We start from the raw sequence: 10,693 nt of genomic DNA on the forward strand, positions 1-10,693 counted from the left end.
TCCAGCGCCTAGATAGTCAAGTTGTTTGAACCGTCGAAAAGGAGAGAGTGCAAAAAAGCGAGAACATGAGGTTGCGAAGTGCAGAGCTAGGACGGCTGGGACCGGAAATCGCTATTTTACGTGGTCAGCTAGTTCTCGACTATCGAAATTGGAGCGATCGACTGCACGCTTCTGTTTCACACATGGTTCGGTCCAGGAGCGGAGGACCCACGGTTCTCACGTTCGCGTGCACCACGGCGGAGCAAGGAGAGGGCGGTTTGCAAATAAGAATCAAACGAGGTGGGGCGGCGGAAGGCGGAGGCCCTGGTCCCTGAGCCCGTCGAAATCACCTTAAATACAGGTCACGTGTGCTTCGACCACTTTCTTTTTGCACCCCACTCGTATTTGCCTGCGTCCGCGTGCAAAAGTCATCGTTAGAGGAATCCGTGGGCCGGCCGGGCACTCGCAACCTTAGCGCGCGCTTGTTTTGGAGTTGGAACGATGGGAATGACGTCCACCGATCGATAAGAATTTTCTGATCTCGATCCAGATTTCAGGAGCATATTTTATAAACAGCGGAATGCATTTACGAGCATTACTTTTTACGATCTTCGTCCGCATGATCGATTTATGCAGTTATCATGGTATCATCAGTATTAAAATAAAATGGACACCAGAAATTATTCAAGTACGATTCAGATTTGTTACACAAATATACATTCCATTTGTCAATGCCAAACTATTGCGCCTTTAAGCGGGGAGCATCGCAACATGAAACTGCTTCGATTTCGGGAGCCAGTAAGATGTTTGCGCACGCTTTATCGGTAACCCATCTCGTGTTCTGCATTCGGAAAATTATCCCCGGGCCCCATGTTAGGTCCGCTGTTCGGTGGGAATGACGGGCGCAACGATGCAAATTCCTAATCACTATTTTCGCGTGTTCGCCACAGTGTGTCCGTGTGTACATCCGGCCGGCCGGAAAAACAAGAGCGCGATCGCCGGTTTCGGGGGGAGAATTCGGAGAGAGATGCACGTCGGTACCCCGCCCTGGACCCCGGCGCGGCCGAATCACTCACGCGACCCTCGGATCGGCGGTGGCGGTGGCGTTAACGCGGCGTTCGTGCGTTCCCGAGCCCTACGCCGGGCCCTCTCTTACGCCGTTTATTCGACGTCCATCGATCACAGTTAATTTCGGGTGCCGCAGCGCCGGTGCCCGTGCATAATGATGAGTGCGTTGCATTTTCACGGAGGTTTTTTTTGTACCTCCGCCCCGCCCCTCGCGTTTCGTATTCTCGAGCGAGTCGGTATTCCGTTTCGGCAATTCGAAAGTATGATCTGTCGTTTCCTTTTTCCTTTTTTCTCGTCACATCTCGAGGTAAGGAGATTCGTGAGAATCGTGTGCGCGAAATATGATCGTCGCGATGCCTTTCGTCTCCTTCGGGCCTTCGATGTCGCGCCGCTCTCTCTTGAAACGGAGACCTACGTGATTCTCGTGAAATGATGGCAGCTATATGCTCCCTATGAAATTAGGGACCCAAACGATCCCTAAATTGTCCGAGCAAGCGGTACTTCACCTGTCCTTCGAGGGCGAGGTACGCGTCGTCGGCCGAGGACGCGCCAGCTCTTAAACCGCGCCGCTCGCTCTCGCTCGCTTGTTCCGCCGAGCGGTCCGTTTCTTCTCGAACGGCAAGGGGCAGCCATTATATAGTAGTAAATATCGTAACGACTCGTCTCCCGTTCTCTCTCTCTCCCGCCTCCCGTCCACCGCCGCGCGGGACCGGGCGAGTGGCTGACGCGCAAGGGCTAACCACGAGTAATTATGTAATTGCCGAAGAATTACTTACCGTGCCGGTCCCGCGGCCCGTCATTCAGTGACATTCCCGTCCTTTTTACGACGGCCTGAGTGGCGGGTCGTTGTCTTCAGGGACCAGGCTGTCTTCCTCCAGCCTCCTCCGCTTGCTTCCTCGCCGCTCTCGTCCGCGCTCCGTGCCCCGTCCTCCTGCTCCTCTTCTGCATCCTCGTTCTCGTCTTTCTCTCTCTCTCCCTCTCTCTTTCTCGCGTGATATCCCGACGTAGAAGCCGCGGCAGCTGTTCGGCCATAGGTTGTAACTAAACCCGCGTTCCCTCGGTTTTACACCGGCACTTTTCTAATTTCGAGAGACCGCGGCGGTGAGCGGGGCGCAAGGGGGAAGGGCGTGAGAGTGCGAGTTCGAGAGGGTGCAGGAGAGGATGAGGGACAAACGGCGTGGTCACTTGGATGCGTCGTTTTACTGCTGAACGGAAACCAAAAGGGACGCGCCGCGGCGCGGGCCCCGAACTCACCACGTTCGCTCGTCGTTCGCGCGATGCCTCCCTTCTTCTCCTCCTCCCTCTCGCCATGGTGAGAGCAGATCTCGCCTCTGTTCTCCATACAAGGGATGCTCCACGTTCGGACACCGCTACGGCGCTGCGCGATCGTGCTTCGATAAGTCTGTCTCTCTTTCTTTCTCTCCGATCTCTTCGCAGCAAATTTCTTCTCGCGTTTTTGCGCGTCCTTCGGCCCTTTCCAGCCCCTTTCCGATCCAGGCGAATCGTCAAGTGCGAACCGCTCTACCGCGGTTTGCCGCACAAAGGGTCTGTTGAGGAGCGATTGATTACGTTGTTACCTGGCTCGCTTACTGGCGAAGAAGAGGATAAGGGAGAGGAGGTCCGAGGTCCATATAGAAATTCCGTATTTCCAAATTAAAGGTGCGCAACGCGGGGAGAGTGACTGGGCGATAATTGAATTGAGTCGTGAGGGAAAGTTGCGCGTTACATTAGCATCGCCGCGAAATTGTCGAAATTGCATGTCATTACGCGAGATGCATTATCTCAAGTACGTGCTATCGTGCAGACCGTGTACGGTACGTAGAGGACTTTGCGAAACCGAACGCAGGCTGATAACGCGAACGGTAAACAAAATGAATCAATGAACACGGGATGCAACTGACATCGTGCATAGCATTCGCTTCGCTACCGGTCTTCCTCGATCGGTTATGATTCTTTCTCGTCATTATATTTCTATGTTGTAGCATGACTAGCCTCTCAACCGACTCATTTATTTCACGTGACGTCCATCCGGCTTATCGCGTGGATTGAAAAGGAGCTGGAAGAGCGAAGGCGACGCTTTCGATTTACACGTGAGCGAATTTAATCGCTTTTCCGCGTCGTTCGTGGTTCACGATATCTCTCTTTCTTTCTTTTTCTCTCTCATAACTGTCCCGAAACGAAGTTGCCGTTTCTCGTAGAATCGCGTTAATCTCCGTATCGCGTGCCGGACTGCGCTTCCTTCTCTTGTATACGCAAGAATGCCATCATCTCTTGCGAAGGTGCGCACGAGACATCGATTTGATACGCGGAAGTACGATGTGCCGTCACGATCGCCTCGCGCTCCTCGCTTACGAGGAGAATCGAATTTCACAGATCGAGGGAAACGAGAACCCATCGACCATCGTCAATGCGGTATTGATATCGTGTCGCAATCGGCGGTTCAACCCTTCGCGGCACTTCCGCGAGCAGATCATGATTATTTAAAGCAAATATCGTTTTCCAATGGAGAGAAATAATCTGCTGGATGAGTGAAGGATGACAATCGATCCTTTCGAATCATCAATTCGTGTTTCTTGGCAAAACTTTCGGCTGAATACTTTGATAACTCGCCAAAAATCTGAACTCAAAAAATTTTTAGGATTTTCAGATTTGCGTTGATTATCGAAATACGCGTGTTCACTCGCCACAAATCGTGCCTTCGTGAAGCAGACTAGTATAGTCCTCGAGACGGTTGTCATTCTTTCTTATCGTTATCATCGTTCTTTCTTTTCGCAGGAGTGAGCGAAATCTGCAGTTTGCTCGTTAAAAGCGGACACTTTGCATACTTAGACAGGCGATACGATCATGCCGCTTTCGAAAGGACGCGCCGCAATTTTACCGTCACACCCGTTGCAGCACGGCCGTAAAGAGATGCATCGGCGCGATTACGGGACCCCAATTTGTTTGCCGTGGTCGGATAGCGGCACGTTATCGATACCGACGATCGTATGGCTTTGCACGGAACTAAGACACATTACACCAGTCGAGCTTATGATTATTGCCGTACACGATCTGTCGTTTATCGCGATCATCGAGGTTTCATCATCCACGGATGAATCGCCACCATCGCCGGAAAACGAAACTGCGTTCGTTTTCACTCGCGTTAACGTCTCGCGTAAATTACTTTCAGCCCCTATCAACCCCGTTATTTTTTCAGATATACATACACCGCGCATAGTCAAATTATCGCCGCACGTAAATTAGAACGTGCAAACGCTCCTCCTCCGGCTCCTTATAAATCAGCGGGAAAGCACGGGGGAGACTGGAGACTGGATGCTGGTGGCGGGTCGCCAAAAATTCAAGCCGAAAGTAATGGAACGTAACAACGTCGTAAAGCTGAGCCGTAAAGGAATTACGGTAGCGCGCGATCGTGATGTCGTAACGACATCAGTCCCGACGGTTGCACCCAACATTGCGGTCCTAAGATGGCACCGCGGCTACCATAAAATTCCCCTGGCGAGAAAGAAAGAGAGAAAAAGAACAAGAGAGAGAGAGAAAGAGTGACAGCTGGTTACAATTTTTTAATAACTACGTACACGAGAGAGAAAAAGAGGGAGAGAGGGAGAGAGAGAGAGATGACGCAATTTTATTCGCGCGCAACTCGTTCTCCGCTCTTAACGCCGCGCCGAGGCGCGAGAGGCCTAACGGCCATTAATGGTAACAGTAACCCGCGCGCGCGCTCGCACGTCTTTATCGTTATTACGGGATCGTTAACGCATACATACGTACGCACGCACGCACGCAATGCATGCACAAGCCGCGTGTCGTCATTACGCGGCCGTCCCGATCCGTTAACGCGAGAATGACGTAATTAATGCTAGTCAGCGGGGTTGTAACCGCGTGCCCGCGCGCGCGAGGTGCGTCTTCCGCTTTTTACGCGCCTGCGACTCATCACGGACGTGCGGCTTTTATTAGCGGACTCCGTGCGTGCGTGCGTATGTGCGTGCGAAACCAGCGGCCGGATAGCCAGCCGATGGACGACGATGGCCGCGTGGTACGATGACGCCGTGAAAGAGACAGAGAGAGAGAGAGAAAGGGGAAGGTGCGTTCTCCGGAAGAAGATTGTCGCGATTAAAGAGGAAAATTGATTTCAAGTGCTCGCACGCTCCTCGTAAACGATCTGCGCTTCCTTAATGTTATTATCCGTGGTAGGAAGAAAAACATTAAATGGAGATGTTATATGCGCAAATGAACGTAATTAAGAAAAGCATTATCGATAACACGGCGTTGGCAAACTGACAACGTTTGAGAATGCAGTACCTTCCCTTTGATGACGTCATTGTGAGATGAGATAAGAGAAGAATATTCAGCACGCAACTCTCAGTCTTCTCGCGGTGGGAAACGTCCAAGGGAATCGACTTTAAGGAGATCAACTCGGCGTACCGATATTCCCACGTGAAGGGTGCTTCGTGACCAACTTGTCCCCTTCGGGAGGCGCGAATCTTCATCGCGAGGACAAAACGGCCACACCGGAGGCGAGGGTGAGAAGAAGGAATCAGTATTCGCGGTAACAAAGAGTCACTGTGTCTCTGAAAGGGATCTCGGGCGTTGCGTGTCACCGCGAGGCGACACCGCAAAAAGGAATCTTCTCTTTCTGTCGGGGAGCGTCGCGAGACGATCAGAAACGACAATCAGTCCGAGAGGACTTGTCGCCCGAGAACACGGCGACGGACAATTCGCGGTGCCAGATGACGGGGCCCCGAGGAAGAAGAACGTGGCCCTCGAGCATCGCGTGCAGTGTCACTCCAGCTGACGCATCGGCGGAAGGTCGCACCCCGGCTAAAGTGGCTGCGGTCGGGGTGTCTGGGAATCGATTCCATCGAGATTTCCGTTCAACCTCGACCGTGCCATCCTCCGCGTACAGTCCCAATCAAGACATCCGGGCTCCGAAAAGTCCGCGTTGCTGAATCGTGAAGATGGGGTAATCAAGGGGTTGTCAGATGCGTCCTCGGGTATGCAAACGCGACACGAATGAAGTTGCGAGTCTAATAAATCTAATAAATGTCGAAGTGTACCGTCAGGGTACGTGTTAATTATTTAATTCGCGAGTCACAAATTCTGTTGGTTATTTGTAAATTAATTAGCGTGACGCGTGAGTTTCAGACAGGAAGAGAGGATTAGTGGTTGATAAAATTTCCGCTGTAGGGGAAACGACGTGGCTTGGCGTCGTTCGAGTTTCGACAACGCCTGCAAGTATCTGATCAAATATCTTTAGCCGATCGCGTCGAAGACATTTACGAAACAATCCTGATAATCTTACGAAATGGCATTTGCATACCGGTTCGCGCTCATTCTATCGAAATTTCACGTGTTCCTGATAGCTATCTCTCGTCCACAAAGCTGTGATCGGTACCGCGATAGGACCGTGCTCGCAATGTGACGCATGATTGGCTATTAAGATCGGCGACACGAGATCCTGATATCGTCATCTCGATCATTCGGTCGAAGTGAAAACATGCATTGTTCTGGACGCCGATAACGCGATAAAAATCTACAGTTACTTTGACTAATTTTGAATTGTACTCCTTTACTTTGCAACATGACAAGAATTGACGCAAAAATTAAGTTAATAAGATAAATCGTTCTAGAAACCTCAGTTTGCATTGGACGTTTTGTAGAAGGCAATAAATAATTTCACACCTAGCAGCTGCAAAAACCGGTGACATTAAATCCAATTCTCGAAACAGACTATACTTCACGCAAATTGCAAATCTCGCAAACGGTCATAAATTATTACAAAAAGTATATTCTATAAAATCATATAAGTATCTGTTCGTCTGCTCGATGATCAACGATCACGAATCGCGATCATACTGCACAAATCATAGACATCAATTATTCGCGACCGACGAGACAAAAATCCCTTGTGATCTTTCGCTAGTTTTAATTACCTCGACCCCCGCGGGGACCCGCGATACTCCGACATCGCGGAATTCTACGAGAGTCGGCGGCAGAGAGAGGGAAAGATCGGCCACGGGACACGACATGTGCGGGACGCGGCCGAAATTGGCGTGGCGCGCGGGGATCTTTATCGCGCGCGGCACGGCCGGGCCGGCAGATACGAGGGACCGATATTCACGGTTCGGCATGTGGAAGCTCGCCCGTGGCGTCTGATTAAACGGCCGAGTGGCCACGCTCTAACGTGTGTTTAGAGCACGCCGACGTCGGAGCCGCGGGTAGGTACCTGCCCGTACCATGGCGATTAGGTTCGTATCGCTCCTCGATTAGCGAACGAGCGCCCTATACGTGCGCCCTATACGCGCGCCCTACGCGAGATCGAGACGGCCGATGCGCGTCCCGATGCTTTTCGATCGGTTGGACGCTAGACCGGGACTCTCGCGATTCGCGCAGGTGTCCGGGATTCAGGAGTGCGGCGTGAAAAAAAGAGCCTAAGAGCACCCTTCGTGCATCCCCGATGTGCTCGCTGAGGCCTCGTATCGTTACGGTTGTTGTGCACGATTGTGCGCTCTGCCCGATGATGATACGTCGCCGATGACTGATCGGACTAATTTCGCGGCGAATACTGGAATCGTCTGGTGTACCCGATCTCGTGATCATAGGGACCGTTGGCGTGACAATAATTGAGGCGTGCACGGCCGAAAATTAGGACCCGCATCACATCCGGTAGGCAGATTTTCGGGCAGCACATGAAAGGAAGATTCATTGAGCGAATCCGCTTCGGAGTACAATAGATCAATCGTGAATTTTTTTCTTTCTTTAACGTTGTACGCCAATTCGCTCAATGTATCCGCGATGGTACCGTTTAACGGACAAAACTTTCGGTGGTTTTCACACGAATCGCAAGAAAGCCCGGCGCGGAGTAATCGTTAGCGAGTGTTGGCTTACTCGATGTTTGAATATTTAACTGACGGCTTTACGTGTAAGGAAAACTCAGGGATGTGGGGCGAAGAACAATCAAGTACGCAAACTGCATCGGGCGTAATTACCCTTCGGCTAATGTGTTTCTCACGCGACCAATTACAAGTTTAACGGCCGACCACCACGAAGTAGCCGGGCCTTGTACGCGCGGCCGCCCAAATAAATAGCCAAGCAAATTGAGAGCCAACGTGGACCTCGCTTGCGATCGGCTGCATGCAGAATTTAACGGCGCTGCGTTGCGCATCTGATTTCCATCTCTTCAACCTCGTTGAGGAGAAGCGGTGTAGAAAATAAATTTAAAAACTTCGAGGAGAGAGAGAGAGCCGATGCGGAACTGCCGCAACTTTTCCTCGTTCTTAACATCTTCTTTATTCACACCATACAAATCGCGCGAAATCAAGTTTCGGGAATCAATCTAGAATCTTTTTTGTTATAAACATTTACCAATCGTTATTTCGCAAAACAACGCTTGCACTGAGAAAAATTTCCATCGGATAAATCGATTAAATAGTGTTTTCGATTATTACTTTTGTTGATTAAACCGATTAATGATGGATATATCCGATTACCTTCATTGGATATGTCCGATCATCTTCTTTGTCTTAATACACTTTAATCGGATATATCCGTTTGTTGCTATGTAATTGATTATCCGATTAGATATTTTTCTTAGTATGAGAATTCTGATTAACAATTCATTACAACTAACAAGAATGCATAATGACGAGAAAAGGGGCGATTAATCGACTGGAATGCCAGAGATCTCGATGATCACGCGAGCGTGATCGCGCGGTCCGGAGCGGTCCAGCATGCTCGCGCGAGCGATGGTAAGGCCCCGCGTCGGATCGCGGCACAGTCGGAGCAAAGACGAGCGGAGGGGGTGCGAGGGGGATCGATGGGCGAGCCGACGCTAACCGAGGAGACCGCCTTCTCTCCACGCCGTTTTGTCCTTTTTGCTTTCCTTCTCTCTGTCTCCTCCGGCTTCGGTCTCCGTCTCTGTCTCCTTCTCTCTGTCCCTCTCTCTCTCTCTCTCTCTCTCTCTCCCTCGTTCCTGACGAGCTTCCTGCGCGAGAGCGTGCATCTACCTCCACCTACTCACCCTCGTTCTCCCACGCTGCACCTGTCGTGCGCACGAGAGTGCCCAAGAGAGGTGGTAGAATAAAGCTCTAGCCGGGCGAGCGCACGTACTCGGCGAGACCACGCTAAATCCATTTATCTCGCGTACGTCGGTGCTACGTGCACGTTCACGAGGGTGGCCGTGGAAAAGAAAAGGGGCGAGAAGCGATGCCCGATACGCGGAGACACGCGGGGAAAGTTTCGCCGGTGACTCCGGAGCGAAAAGCGGGTAAGGCTCTCCGAAAGATGAATCTCGCTCCTTTCAGCGGAAAGGAACCTCGAGGAAACCGGAGCTGCCCAAGCGGTCCCGGGAAAATCCGCACAAGGGAAACAGAAATGCTAAAATAACGGGCGCGTCGATCGATTTATTTTATAATCCCGCGCGATCATTCTCAGACTGCAGATCCTATTTTGGAACGAAAATAGCATGCGGCGATCTTACTGACGCAAGTGTAAAATGCATTTTATTTAAAATTAATTAATGCACACTGTCCTTTCAAGATTTAATTAAACGACAAATGTACATTTGCCAAGAATTGCGTTTGTTTACTATGACGCCCACCGTTCGATATTTAATTAGACTCCAACGTTTAACCATCACGAGATTAATTGAAAATTTTCACAGCGAGAGGATAATCAGAAACTCCTGATTTGTCTCCATCCACGATCGCCGTATGTCGCATCGGCGCGCTGATCTGCGACGTTAATTATCGCTGATCACCAGGTTCTACCCATGTAGAGCCATCCATATGGCATAAAGCCATCCATGCATTATTACAGTATGTGTCATTGCACAACTTGCAACGCAAGTTGCGTACATAATCGCACGTCGTTTTAAAAGTATAATCTCACGGACGTCATAAACAATCTCGAGGCGCACAGTTCTCCATTGCGTTCTTGCGTTTTCCCGCATCATTCGTGCAGACGTGACACGCGCAATCGCACAGCGCAACTCGGGGCCCGACTCTCGATTCCGTGTGTGCACCCGTTATTAATCTCCTCCCGCTGTCCCCTCGGCGGGACCGTAAGTTAACGCGAGAATCGAAGGGGCCTAATCTAATCTGCCTGGCCGATTAAAGGCCACGGTGCAACGGGAGGCCGCGGGGAGGGCGCCGGTCCGGGCCCTCTCGCGCGCCCTCCTCCTCTCGGGTGGACGTCGGGCTCGCTCACGTGTAATTAAGCGTCTCGTTCGGGTGGACCCGAATGCAGGACACTTCTAATTACCGTAGCCCGCCATGGTGTCAGTCCGTCGTTTCGCTCGCGCAAGGGGAACGAACGTGGCAGTGGTGGACCCACTTAGACGAGCGGTCCCCGAAGCGAGCTCCGAATACGGAAGCATCGAGCCGTGCGGCGCACGTAACTATCCGTTCGCGAAAAGTTTGCGAAAGCCATAATCAGCTGTTTTCCAATGTGGCGGATAATTGCATCTCTCGCGTTTCGACCGCGCTGCCCGATCCTCCCCCTTCCGTAACGCAATTTCGTAATTATCCGGAGGGGAGCCTTAGTTTTTCATTTGTGACGTGAATTTGATATATGAGATATTCTTTTCCGGAAAGTACGTAGATCTAGTTTTCAATTGAAGTAACGGCGCTTAAAGTGCAAGTCTCACGAT

This window comes from Ooceraea biroi, chromosome 9, assembly GCF_003672135.1.
Source record: "Ooceraea biroi isolate clonal line C1 chromosome 9, Obir_v5.4, whole genome shotgun sequence".
Taxonomy (NCBI): domain Eukaryota; kingdom Metazoa; phylum Arthropoda; class Insecta; order Hymenoptera; family Formicidae; genus Ooceraea; species Ooceraea biroi.